The following is a 14,190-nucleotide window of genomic DNA, read 5'->3' as shown; positions in this document are numbered from 1 at the left end:
TAATGAGACTAGGACTTCAGGGTTATCTGAAGAGACTGGAGTTGTGGCCTTGGAGGTGGGGCATCTGATGCCCAGCTACTGCTGGTGAGAGCTCAGTTAGCCCTGCTCAGAACACCCTGCCTGGGCCCCGAGTTGAGTCAAGGTAAGTAGAAGAAATTGTTTCTAAGAGCTTAGCCCACACAAGCATTCTGTAAAATAGAAAGCTTGATAAAGAAGATTGTAGATATTGATTACAACTGAAATTCTCATTCCCTTCTTCTGTTGCATGAAGAGCAAAACCTGCTCTCCCACTCTGGCTGACTACAAGCTGACAGTGGATCTTGTTGCCAGACTAGAGGAGCTTCTACCAGCTCCAGGCTCAGAATGAAGATTGCAGGACACTCAATGGGCTTCTGAGGACATGAAAAGTGGAGCTACTGAATGAGAAAATGAACTGAATCCTGGGAGCCATAGAAAGACTGTTCCATGCTGTAGAGGGAAATAGCTTTTCAAATGGAAAAAAAAAAGCCCAATTTGAGAAAAGGATCAAAGCAAACTAATTTGATACTTTTTAAGTACTTACCTGTCTGCTTATGTGTATGTGTGTGTGCCAGTACAGGGCCTGAACTCAGGACCTGGGTATTATCTCTTAGGTATTTTTGGTCAAGGATAAAGCTCTACCACTTGAGCCACAACTCCATTTCCTGCTTTTGGTGTTTAATTGGATATCTCAGAGACTTTCCTGCCCAGGCTGATTTCAAATTATGATCCTCAGTTCATAGCCTACTGTACTGAGTAGTTAGGATGATAATTGTGATCCACTAGCAGCTAGTTGTCTGCTATTTTTTTGTAGTGTTTTCCTCTATTCTCAGATAAATAAAAATCTGAACATTGAAGTTATAGATTCTCAATTCCTTTACTGCCAGCTCAGTGCATAGTCCACCTTAGATCAGGTGTTTAAAAAGAAATTGCTTGTCTTTATACTGATTTGGCACAATTTGCAAAATCTGTGGTTTCATGGAGTATTGGCCTGGTTGCCTGGTATCACAGGATCGAGGATAAGGAGGGAAATGAGTTTTTGAACAAATACTAAGATATCAAAACTATACTAATAGATACAACTTCCTAACACATCAAAACTGAACTCATGTGTTCACATGAATCACTGTTTTCAGACTGATTTGTTGAATGATAAGCCCTTTGTACAGCTACTTGAAGATAATAAAAATGCAACTTAAAAAAGAAAAACAAAAACACCAGAGCCATAGGAATTTCCATTAAGCCGCCCTGGTGGCTTATGCCTGTAATCCTAGCTACTCTGGAGGCTGAGATCTGAGGATCATGGTTCAAAGCCAGCCTGGGCAGGAAAGTCTGTGAAACTCTTATCTCCAATAAACCACAGAAAACTGGAAGTGGTGCTGTAGCTCAAGTGGTAGAGTGCTAACCTTGAGCTGAAGAGCTGAGGGACAATGCTCAGGCCCAGAGTTCAAGCCCCATGACTGACAGAAAAAAAAAAGAAATTTCCATTATTTAGTACATAAAGAATGCATACAGACTGGGTGCTGGTGGCTCATGCCAGTAATCCTAGCTACTCTGGAGGCATTGAGGTTCAAAGCCAGCTGAGGCAGAAAAATCTGTGAGATTCTTCTAATTATCCAGCAAAAATGTCCAACTGGTATTGTGGTTCAAGTGGTGGAGCTCCAGCTGAGCAAGCAAGTCTAGCAAGTGCAAGGCTTTGAGCTCAAACCTCAGTACAAAAAAAAAATCAGATACAGCAATGCAAATAAGTACAATGACTCCCCATCTCCCAACTTCAATTTTGATTATTTCACACCCATTTATCTTTCATCTATTCCTTTCTTCTTTGCACTCAACCTTGGATGATCTTGAAGCAAATCTCAGACATTTAATTTATATGTATATTAAGTGATTAAAAAAAAGATATAGTGGAACTAGTGTCTGGCCTTAGGAGATAAAAGAGTTAAGAAGGTATCAGTTCAGGCATTGTAGTATTTAATCCTATGGAATTCAAGAAACCAGTGGATATATCTGTAACCAAATTACATGACAGAAGATTTGGTGTTACTCACCAATGTCACTGGCTTTCCATTTGCAAAATATTATCTATGTTTTTGTCACCGAACAGAGGTGAGGTTTACTGAAGCTTCCTTTTAGTGTAGGAACTCTTCACTTAGGCCTTAGGACTTCGATCCAGAATAAGAATTTCTGGACAAGTCACAGTGGTAAGAAAACTTGGCAGAGCTTTACTAAGTAAACAAGCAAGCAAGCACACAGACAAATAAAGCAGACAAACAGAAGGGCAGGGCACACTCTAGCAGAGTGGAGATAGGGAGATAGAAACACAGAGAGACAATGATGCAAAGGAGAGAGAGAGAGAGAGAGAGAGAGAGAGAGAGAGAGAGAGAGAGAGAGAGAGAGAGAGAGAGAGAGAGAGAGAGAGAGAGAGAGAGAGAGAGAGAGAGAGAGAGAAGAAGACACCCAAAGAGAAACCCAGCTCCTTGGGCTGTTGGGGTATTATAGGGTAAAGGAAGGGGGGTCTGGCTTCAAGTTATGCAAAGCTAGTTGCTTTATCTTTGCTCTAACCACATCTGGTGTTATTCACTGAGTTTCCAGGTAAGAATGCATCTTGCCATAAAACAGATCCTTAGCCTTGAGACAAGGAGGCCCTGCTGCCTATCTTTTGGGGTATCCTGTCAGACAATTATTAATCCTCTGGTAAGAAATGCATCCCTCAGGGAGGAATGCATCCTGTTTTCTCTCCCTGAAACAAAAAGATAGCATTTTTAAGTTTCTAAATACCATATTTCTGAGTTGCCTTCACTAGGCTTCAGTTTCCTTAAGTTATTCTGTTTCATTTTCCCCTATATGACTTTGTTCCCTTAATCTTAAGGGAAATATATGAAGGAATGTCTCCTGTATTTGCTTTAGCTGACGGCACCTCATTTTTCTCTAGTCTATCCGGCTTCAGTTTCATTATCTCCTTACCTGAACTATGGAATCATTGATATTAGCCCAGAAGCCTCCTCCCTCATGGCTTAACATGCTCTTTCCCTAGGCAACACTAGGCCCATGTATTAAAGGCAGCAAATCATCTGCTCCTACCCTATATTCCCTGAGAGAGCACCCCCTTGGGATAGCTATGACCATATAAAGCAGCGGAATCCCGGAGGTTACGAAAGGTCACCTAAGACAAGAGCAGGTATTTCTTCTCACTTCCTCTATCTGGGTGAGAAGGGGGGGTCTTGCGATCACCTTACAGGCAATAAACCTTTCCTTTGTTCTTCCTCCCTGGTTGTCCACGTGGTTTCCTGGCAGAGTCTAATTTACTCTAACAGTGGTGCATGGCCGGGAACTAGGTTTATCTCGGTGAATTTGCTCAACCAGCTTCCCAGGAGCCTGGATCTCAATCGCCTCAGTGCTTGTCACCCTCTCACCCTGAGATGTGCGACCTTGGGGGCGTCTGCCACCCAGAGCTCTCCCACATCCAAGTCTCCCACCTTCATCCATCTGCACCGGTAAGTGGACTTGGGATTCCTATGGCGACATTCTTTTCTTTTATGCAACTTTTCTTTAACCCACACCCAAAAGCCCTGGTACTGGGCTGCTCTGAGTCTCCAGGGTCTCAGGCACGGGCCTAGGACCTAGACCTGAGGCTCTGTGACCCAGGGGTCAGGTGACCTCACCACGGTCTCCCACCACTCTCTCCCTAAGAACGAGACATTCCAGAGACGCCTGGATTGTTTTGGCCTTAGATCAAGTCACCATTGGGTAATTCTCAATCTAAGATCCCATCTGACTCCCCCTCTGGGGTACATAACTGGCCAATATGCTCTCTCTCCACCTAGCTCCTGGTCCTAAACACCAGCACCTCATTGATCTGTACAACTGAGCCCGGCCTGATTATGACCTAGGGAGCCGGTCCAAATGGAAGGGCACCTTTAGCCCTATCATTATTCAGGATTTACGTAACTGTTGTGAGCGCTCGAAAAGGGAGCAGATCCAGGACTTTCTTTTCTTCACTCTCTCAACTACTTCCAGACTAAAAATCATCTCTCTCCAAGCTAAAAAGCATTTAAATTCTCCCTCCCAGGCCAAACTGTCTTCAAACTCCCTCCCTCCTGCCTTCCCTGCGGTTCCGGGGCCACTGCCGCCAGAGCCTCTGACTTCTCAGCCCCTCCCCTTCCAACTTCCCCGGGTGCCAGCTGACACCAGGCAGCTGTCCTCGCTCTCCAGCAGCGACTCCAGCCGCCCCTCCGCCCCTCCTCCCTCTCCAGCTCTCCCTCGGCCCCTCTTCTGCAGCTCCTCCCATGGCTCCTCCCTTGGGCGGCTACTGTCCCCGCCCCTTCTCCTTCACTCCCTCCCATCTTCTCAATGGTTTCTCCTTCCCAGCAAGCTCTCAAAACCTAAGAGCTCCTCTCTCTCAAGGCTAACTCCCTGGTGGCACCGCTCCTCATTCCAGGCCTTGGCCGCCCCTCCCCTTTCCAAGCCCTCCTATTCTCACTCTACTCTAACCCCCCCTCCCCCCCCCCCTCTCTGGTCCTACACTGCCCACTAAGTCCTTCTCTGCTATAAATCTCCCAGCCATCTCCTTTTCTTGTCTGGTATCAGCTTCATCTCTCTGTCTCTCTCCCTCTCTCTCTCCAGACTGGAGATCATTTCCTACTAAATTGCCTCCACTCCTACTGATAGCCATTTGACTTGTGCTCTGTGAGATGCAGGTAGGGTCCCAGCGGGGGTCCCTCCCCCTTTAGATTCCATCTCAAGGGCCGTCATCCTGGATCAGCGGCTCCTCTTGTATATTCTTCCTCTCTGTAGCTGGTTTGGAAACTCTAAACTAAAACTGTTGGTCTACTACTGTAGACCAACTTACTACTGTAAGGTAAATCATCCCAGAAGCCACATTTTAAAATATAGACTATTGGAGTCTTTATTATACAGTTAACAGGCTGCAGGCCGCCAGTTATTACAAAGGCCTGCAGCACGCAAATACACATAACCCTGCTAGGAAACACGCTAAAGAGGAAAGAAATAACAAAAACAATACCAACAAGCCAATTCAGCTCCAATGGAGAGCTGAACTGGAACTCCATGATGACTGGAGATGAGCCAGGAGACAGGACACAGGACACAATCACAGAGACACATGGCATGGAGTCCTGGCAGCTAGGCTGGTCTGGGCCTAAATAGGTTGGTTCAGGAGGCAGATCTTCAGGAAATTTCCAGTCCCAGACACTGATTGACAGATTCAGTAACCTATGAGCCAAATGCCCACCCCTGTCTCCAGGGATCCAGGCACACCCATTACCTGGGAGGCAGGTGATGGGGAAAGGGGGAGTGGGGGGGGGGAGAGGGTCCTTCCCCCAGCATGAAGACAAGATGCCAGACCCTACCATCCACCATGTGGCCATTATGGCACCAGCCAGACCTAGCCTCCTTACTTCACTACAAACTCTTGCTAACCTCTGTCCCGACCTCCCTGCCTGCCTCTCTTGTGGGCATAAATCTTTCTTTCTTTCTTTTTTTTTTTTTTTTTTTTGGGTCCGATCGTGGGGCCTGAACTCTGGGCCTGGGCGCTGTCCCTCAGCTCTTCAGCTCAAGGCTAGCACTCTACCACTTGAGCCACAGCACCACTTCTGGCTTTTTTCTTATGTGGTGCTGAGGAATCGAACCCAGGGCCTCGAGCATGCAAGGCAAGTGCTCTACCACTGAGCCACCTTCCCAGCCTTGTGGGCATAAATCTTACATTTCCCAACTCCCTTCTCTGGCTAACAACTTCTTCCCTTCTAGACCCAAAATAAATGGGCCTCTGCCCTGTCTCTGTCATTAATCCATCACTGACGCTGGCTAACACTTTTACTACTTTTCCTTTCATTGCTCTCTCTTTTTCCTACCCCAAAATGTCTCTGGGACTCAAACCATAATTCAATTATTTTCTCTTTCCGGACTCTACCTACTTTGATATCTGAATTTTTCATTTCTCCCTTAAACCAAACTCCTCTAGGAGGCTGCAAAATAAAAATCCCTCCCTCTCACCTCTTCCCTATCTGGCTACCTCTATCCAATCACCTCCTCTCATTAAAAACCTGCTCAGAGCTGGGTGCTGGTGGCTCATGCCTGTAATCCTAGCTACTCAGGAGGCTGAGCTCTGAGGATCACGGTTCAAAGCCAGCCCGGGGGGGAAAGTCCATGAAACTCTTATCTCCAATAAACCACCAGAAAACCGGAAGTGGCACTGTAGCTCAAGTGGTTTGGCACTAGCCTTGAGCTGAAGAGCTGAGGGACAACACCCAGGTCCAGAGTTCAGGCCCCATGACCAGACCCCCCCCCCAAAAAAAAAAAGGTTTTGTCTTGAATCCTTATCATTGGCAAAAAAATCTCTTGCCACTAATAATTACTCACACGTATGTGTACATGGTCAAGATAAAAACTGTACACATGGTTAAAAAGAAGCAGTCTAACCAGCTGTGATGAGGAAAACCACTAAGGAAAAATTAAACCAAGAGGAAAGTTAGTAAAAAGGCCTTGAAAAGGGAAACTGAGGAAACACCTTTGGATAAAAATGTATTTGCAGGGCTGGGAAGGTGGCTCAGTGGTAGAGCGCTTGCCTTGCATGCATGAGGCCCTGGGTTCGATTCCTCAGCACCACATAAGCAGAGAAAAAAAAAAAGCCGGCAGTGGCGCTGTGGCTCAAGTGGTAGAGCGCTAGCCTTGAGCTGAAGAGCTGTAGGACAGCGCCCAGGCCCAGAGTTCAGGCCCCATGACTGGACCCAAAAAAAAAAAAATGTATTTGCAGGGCTGGGAAGTTGGCTCAGTGGTAGAGCACTTGCCTTGCATGCCTGAGGCCCTGGATTCAATTCCTTAGCACCACATAAGCAAAAAGAAAAAAGCCGGAAGTGGCGCTGTGGCTCAAGTGGTAGAGCGCTAGCCTTGAGCTGAAGAGCTGAGGGACAGCGCTCAGGCCCAGAGTTCAGGCCCCACAACAGGATCCAAAAAAAAAAAAAAAAAAAAAAAGTATTTGCAAAGTAAGAATTGTCTTAAATGTTTGTTTCAAAATTAAGATAAACTCCAGAAGGTTCTAGTAGGTGGCAGATGGAATGAGTAGGTAGTAAATTCTTACAAGATAAAGCTTATTAAAATTGGTATGTAATTGAGTTAGCTGTGATTTAAATACTGATGTAAAACCATCATGTCATTCTTTATGGCCATCTAAAGTCAAGTGTCTTTTACCAGTCTGTGTATAAATTTGTAAGCAACTGAACAGGAGATTTGCCAATCCATCCGAGGGATGCAGTCTAGCCCAGATCCTGCCTGGACCATCCTGACTACCTCCCCCATGGTAGACTGGCCTCCTGCCTGACTCCATCACATGCAGCTGATTCTTGGTGAATGACTGTTTTAGATTTACAAAAACTAACACTCTTGTGGGACACTCTCGGTAAACCTTATCCAGCCTGACCTGAAAATGCTGGTCATGTTGTTATGCTATTGAAACAGGTGTAGTCCAGGAGAGCCTCTTGTGAACTTTGGTTATCAGGTTTTCCAGGCAGCCAAGCTATAGTATATCTGTGCTAAAACTCTCATCCCATCTACTGAGTTTTGTCATTGCAGAGTTCTGGCAAGTTGTTGGTCAAATCTGGATAGAGTGCAGGTAAGCTCTACTTGTTCCCATTGATCTCCTTCTTGCTTTAATTGGAAATAATAAATGGTTTTTGTGGCAAAGATTGCAGTTCAAAGCCAGCCCAGGCAGAAAAATCCTTCTGAGACTCCATCTCCCACCTAACCAGCATAGACCCAGGCTGGAAGCATGGCTCAAGAATTAGCCAGCCAAATACTAAAAGTGGTCCTGTGATTCAAAGTGGTAGGGTGCTAGCCTCGAGCAGAAGTGCTTAGGGACAGTGCCCAGACCTTGAGTTCAAAGCCCATGAATGCCAACTGGGATGAGTTATCCCAGCAACGAGCAAATCTTAAGATGAGCCTAGTCCTGACAAGGAACTGTGGACAGGAGTAAGAGGAGATGATGTCACATCAGCCACTTTGTGCCTGCCCTTTCAAAACTGGATCTGGAAGATCAAAGGAAATAAGTTAAGAAGCTTGTCCGTCTAATGTCCATACCTGTCTACCTTCTAACTGGACAGGCATTTACATTCTTGCCTTCGTTACCTGCTATTTGTATATATAGTGAGTCTTAGACTTAGGGCTGTTAGCCTGGGCAGCTTCCTGGGTCTCCCATACATACCCCGTAACCTAGACATCTACCAAGGCTTCTAGTCAAGCCCCTTAGCCACCCAACCCAGCCCCAGCTTCTGACTGCTGACCAATCTAGCATGCTCTCTCCCACCTAGTCGTCAGATGTCCAAAGTAGCTAGAGCTATTTTCCACCAATTCCAGGACTGCCTGGAATGCAGGGAATAAGAACTAGCCAATCTAGCCATCATCCAATTTTTAATTTTCTGCCCCAAATCCTTCCTTTTGCTGTGTGTGCTTTTTAATATTTTTAGTATTGTCCATCCTCTGCCTCATGAGAGTTCTTCCAGACTTCATTCAAGGACTCACATCTACCACCAAGGGACAGCTGCTGCTTACTAACTTCACCCAGAGGAGACCACATCTCCACATCTCCACCTTTTACCCCTAATGTCAATGCCCCTTGCCAACAGAAAGCTGTGTCCTCTTCCCTATCAAAGGGCTGGAGATGTTAGATCCACCTGGGAAGGGCCCTGTGTGAGTCCCTGTCTGTACAGATCCAAGGCTGCTCCCCTACTGGATTTATCTTGGCACATGGAGCACCACTGTCCTAACCAGCCTTTTCACTTCTGAGTCTACCAGACCCAACAAGCGAACTTGGATCCATCCAGCACCCCTCATGTCAAAGAAATGCCAGGTGCTAGGATAACAAGGGCAGAAACAACATCATCAGCCATCCCATCCACCCCACACAAATAACATCTAAGCCATTTCCTCTTGGGGTGGGTTTAGGAACAGCAGCCCTGCCAGACTGGCCCCTGACAACCTAAAATACCAATATGGAGAATCCTTCTCGGAGTCCTTGCAAGACTCGTGCATTATAACATCTGGTTTCACCTGTCCCGGACATTTGTTTGAGGCAGGAACTGGAGATGGGACATATGCTCGGGCCATGCCCGCTTCAGGTGAGCAAACCTGCGGCAGACATATAAATACCATCTATTCTGGCTCCTATAATTAGGGAACGCCTTCACATGAAGGACAGCAGATACTCTGATGTTATGCACCCCCTGGGTTATAATGCCAGAAAATAACACCTTTTCCCAGGTTCAAAATTGTACCTGTGACTGTATAGAACTAAAGAGGGACAACTTAGTTTGTGCCAACTGTGAACACATCTGATACACTAAGGGCCACGTTTCCTTATCCAATGGCTGTTGTTTTTTTTTAACCTGTGAGAGTTGTACTCTTAATTATAACCCTGCCAATCTGCTTCATACGTCCCAGTGCTGCCTAAGCTATCTAGCTGTTGTACCACCACACAAGGAGCTCTTCCAGCCTCAACAAGTGGTCTAGTGCTGAATGAGAACTGTATATCCCTCACTTTTTCCTTGCTTGGGATACCAGGGCTGGTGGTAGGAATCTATATATTTGGCATGCATAGTGGCAAAAAGCATTCACTATACCTCCTCTGCCGTTGCACTGCTATTCTTGACAGTTATGCTGCCTTCATTTCTCTTACTCCACCACCAAGGGTGCAAGGAGATTAAAAACGTACTGCTGGGCTGGGAAGGTGGCTCAGTGGTAGAGTGCTTGCCTTGCATGCATGAGGCCCTGGGTTCGATTCCTCAACACCACATAAGCAGAAAAAGCCAGAAGTGGTACTATGGCCAAGTGGTAGAGTGCTAGGTTTGAGCTGAAGAGCTGAGGGACAGCGCCCAGGCCCAGAGTTCAGGCCCCACAACCAACCATAAAAACAAAATATGCTGCTGTGACCTGATAGTAGCTATGCCATCAAGGAACAAGTCAAACATCTCAGAAAACTTGAGGAAAATATCCAACAGAATGAAGGGGGATGGGACCTACCAGTGGCTTACTCCCTGGCTCATGCCTATCTTGGGCCCTTAATTGCAATTTTTGCCTCATACTAATTGTGTCTTGCCTATTCAGGTGCGTAAAGAACATCCTTAAGGGAAAGATGAGACTTTTTACCAATCAGCTGGTCAATCAGATGCTCTTAGGAGGGTACTGGTCAAGTTTCCCCTCTTGACTACTTCACCCCTTTCTCAGCAGGAAGCAGCTCCAGAAGAAATGACCTTTGCCCCCTGCTCCCACCAAGTGCTACCCTCATCCAATTATTAAACCAAGGAGTGGGGATGTTAGCCCAGAAGCCTCCTCCCTCATGGCTAAACATGCTCTTTCCCCAGGCAACACTAGGCCCGTGTAGTTAAGGCAGCAAATGATCAGCCCCTACTCCCCTTTTCCTGGGAGAGCACCACTTTTGGATAGCCATGACCATATAAGGCAGTGGGATCCCCTAATCCCGGAGATTATAAAAGGTCACCTGAGACAATAGCTGGCACTTCTCACTTCCTCTCACCTGGTGGGAAGGGGTCTTGTGGGTCCCCTTACTGGCAATAAACCTTTCCTTAGTTCTTCCTACCTGGATGTCTGTGTGGTTTTCTGGCAGAGTCTGATTTACTAATCTAAAAGATCTTTAATCACCTCTAGGTTCTAGTTTCTCTACTGGACCCCACAAAAAATTGGAGATGTTTTAAAACCATGCTGGTTGAATCCCATTGTAGACTCACTGTTTCAGAATCTCTAAATGGAGATTGGACAGCTCAACTGAAGCCTTCCCAGGTGATTCTAGCTTCCAAGACGAGTGAGAATCCCTAAGGCTTCATTTTTCCAGCTTAAAAGACAAGAAACCCAACCCAGAGCTAGACAATGACCTGTCTAGGAGCACACAAATAGGAAGAAATGCTGACTTGGAATTAATATCAGATTGCTCTGGTTTTACTGTCTTCCCCCACAGGCATTGTGCAATGCCAGGGGTGAAACAAGATACATGGATTGTGGCTCCACATGTCTCCCTCAAATCTCAGGGAGATACTGTAGTGTCCCCAGCATGTAGTTAGGAAAGGACTGCCAGGTGGGGGAGCAATGCAGAATCTCTCACTCTGGTGCCTCCCGCATCTTTAATGCTCTGATGTTATGTCTAGGAGTCCCCAGGCCCACACATAATGACTGGATTATATGACTGGATTCTCCTATAGCAGGCTCCATTTATCTGGGCCTGCACTGAAGGGCCTACTGTCTTTTCATTTCAGTATCATTCATTAGTCTGACCTAAGTTTCTCCAGGCTCAGTTTTTGTCCCTCCTTGTTTTCTGTAAGTCCATCTACTTTGATGGTTTCCCCCTGAGCCCAGAAATCATCAGAGAGGAGTGGCTAATGTGGTATGAGTAGCTGGAGCCCTCATCAGATGGCTTCCTGACAGCATTGTTTATCTACATCCCCCTATCCTTTCTCAGGAAACTGCAGAGGATGTGCCCCACCAAAATGAGGAAATTGGTGATGGGAAAAGGGAGCTCTCCGGCAATGGTATACTGGGAATACAGAGTTCTGGGGAGGAAGACAGTGTTTCATGCAGAAGACAGTTTGACCTGACACAGGAGAGCAATCCATTCAGAATTATAACCACCAGACAGCCACTACAAGAACAAATGGCTCAAATGTGCCTGGCTAACACCTACCCTACTTTCTAGATACCAAGGGATACAGATCTTATAGCCATGTTGCTCAACCCACTGCCTTGCTGTGAATCTGGAGGCAGAAAATCTAAAGCAGTCCCTGACCTTTGATACTGCTTTTGCCCTTTGACTTTGCTTTTGTTGGAAAACCAGCACATCATTAATATCATAATCCTACTGCTCACCCTCTGCTTAGCATATCTGGGACTGCATTTAAAGGCAGATTTTTTTTTTCTAAGCTGCTGCTCAGCTTTTCAAAACTTGAGGGTATGTTTTTAAGACATTTACCCATAAGTAAGACAACCCAAAAAGAAATGCAAGGAAATAGTTTATACCAAGGTCAGAAGAATGGCTTTCTGCCCAAGTGTGTCTGTTTTCTAGCTCATAGTAGACTTGTGGGATTGGGATTATAACTATCTTTTCATCTGTGTCTATGTATTTTATGCTGTTTGCTATATTAATTCACAATAACAGCCTTTTTTAAGGAGTTGATGATTGCTCTTAGAAAAATGAACACAAAATTTTCTACTGAAATAACTGGCTGAGGTCAAAGTGATTAATATCTCAAGTTTTCTAGATAATGTTATGTGACTGGCTAAATCTTGGAGTAGCAGAAAGCAAACACAGGGCCTATAAACCTTGGCTTCCTGCCAACCTGACCTCATGAAGCAAATGAATCCACCTTCAAGAATGCATAGGACTCAGACCAATGTCATTTTTTACCTCAATCTCAATACAAATGTGCCATACAAAAGCAGGTGGCTTTTGCCTTCCTTTTTCCTGAGGCAAGTTCCATTCCTCTTGCTATTTGGTGAGTTAACACATTAAAATTTATAGGTTCTTCACAGGTGTTTGTTTTATTGCCTGCAGAAGGGCTAGGGAGAGATGTTCTAATATCAGACAGTAATGTTGTCCTGGGCAATAAATATCATTTGACTAGGAGCCAAGAGTATAAGGGACAAATTCCAGAAACTCTCTTGTCTCCTGTTGACAAGAAGACACCTGTGGAATTGCTCTCAAAACTTGAAAAATTCTATATTCCTTCCCCCAAACCTGGAACATATTCAGGTGGCTGAATATTGTCCACTGTGAAGTAATCCAAACACTAAAAGAATGAGTCATTTTGAATGACTAATTATTTTAAAATGCATATCAGGGTACAATATGATCACTTTAAGTTCATAATCCAGCTGCCATTTGAAAACAGAAACTGGAAGGACACTTTCATGAGTGGGAGGAGAGATCTTACTAGTTCATTCAACAAATATTTATTGACTAGTCGCTGAGGTTCTTTGGTGGCAACAGAGCCAAAGACTGTCTTTTCTGGGCCATTCATTTTAGTGGTAGAGGAGAGAAGGGTAAGACACTAAACTCGTATGCAATGACTATATACTCATAGGTAAACTATGCATGTAATACATGCTGCATGTGTCTGAGGAGGGGTTATTTTATAGAGATTGGTGAGGACAGACCTCTGGTTAGATGATGCCTGAGGAACTAAGGTATACAGCTTTTGATGGGGAAAGTGTGCTGGCAGAGGGAACATCAAGGTTTACAATTGATATTCTACCAGGTCATAGATATGGGATGCTTACTTTGTATCTAAAGTCCAATCTTTAAGCTCATGTGTTAGAGAGTTGGTACTCATGTGGTAGTGTGCCTCTGGAAAGTGGTAGAACCTTCAAAAAGTGAGGTCTAATGATAGACATTATGTCACTGGGCTGTACCCATGAATGGGATGGTAGGGCCCTACCTTCTTCTTGCTTTCTTTTCTCACTGGTTCAAACCTCTACTAGGTATGCAGTCCCACCACAGCCCAAAGCAATGGGACAAATCATTTGTGGATTGCAACCTCTAAAACTCTAAGCCAAAATAAACCTTTCCTTCTTTCAGGTTGACCCATATCAAATACTATTACAGTAATGTTCGTTACTGAACAAGACCCCTATTGTCCACTGTGAAGTAATCCAAACACTAAAAGAATGAGTAAAGAGACAGAGACAGAGACAGAGAGGAGCAAGAGAAGTTTTCTCACAAGGTAGCCAAAGTTACAAATTCACCTTCTCCAAGGTGGGGCAGATTGAGCAACATAGTTTGAACCTGTCTGAAAAAATGGAAGAACAAAGGGAGAGAAGGAGGAAGAAAGGAAGTTAGGAAAGGAGAAAGGGAAGAAGGAAAGGGAGGGAGGGAAGAAACAGATGTAAAGACGAGGAAAGGTGATAGGTGATTGGAGGTTAAGGGAAAGTAAAATTCATGGTGTTTCCCTTGCGTTGTACATCTGTCATTCCTATGTATAGATGTACAGAAAAAGGCGGTGTTAGTGTCTCTGAGGTTGTAGTTTTCCACAATGTGATGTCAGAATTGTGACCCTGAAGTCACCTGGCTTGCACAAGTAAAGGATAAATGGTTTGAGCTGTTTGATTTGCATCCAAGATCCTGAAAAACAACCTATGTGTAAGATTCACCAGAAA

This window comes from Dipodomys merriami, unplaced genomic scaffold (genome assembly GCF_024711535.1).
Source record: "Dipodomys merriami isolate MVZ:Mamm:240054 unplaced genomic scaffold, mDipMer1.0.p SCAF_153, whole genome shotgun sequence".
Taxonomy (NCBI): domain Eukaryota; kingdom Metazoa; phylum Chordata; class Mammalia; order Rodentia; family Heteromyidae; genus Dipodomys; species Dipodomys merriami.
This window is presented reverse-complemented; position numbering follows the sequence as displayed.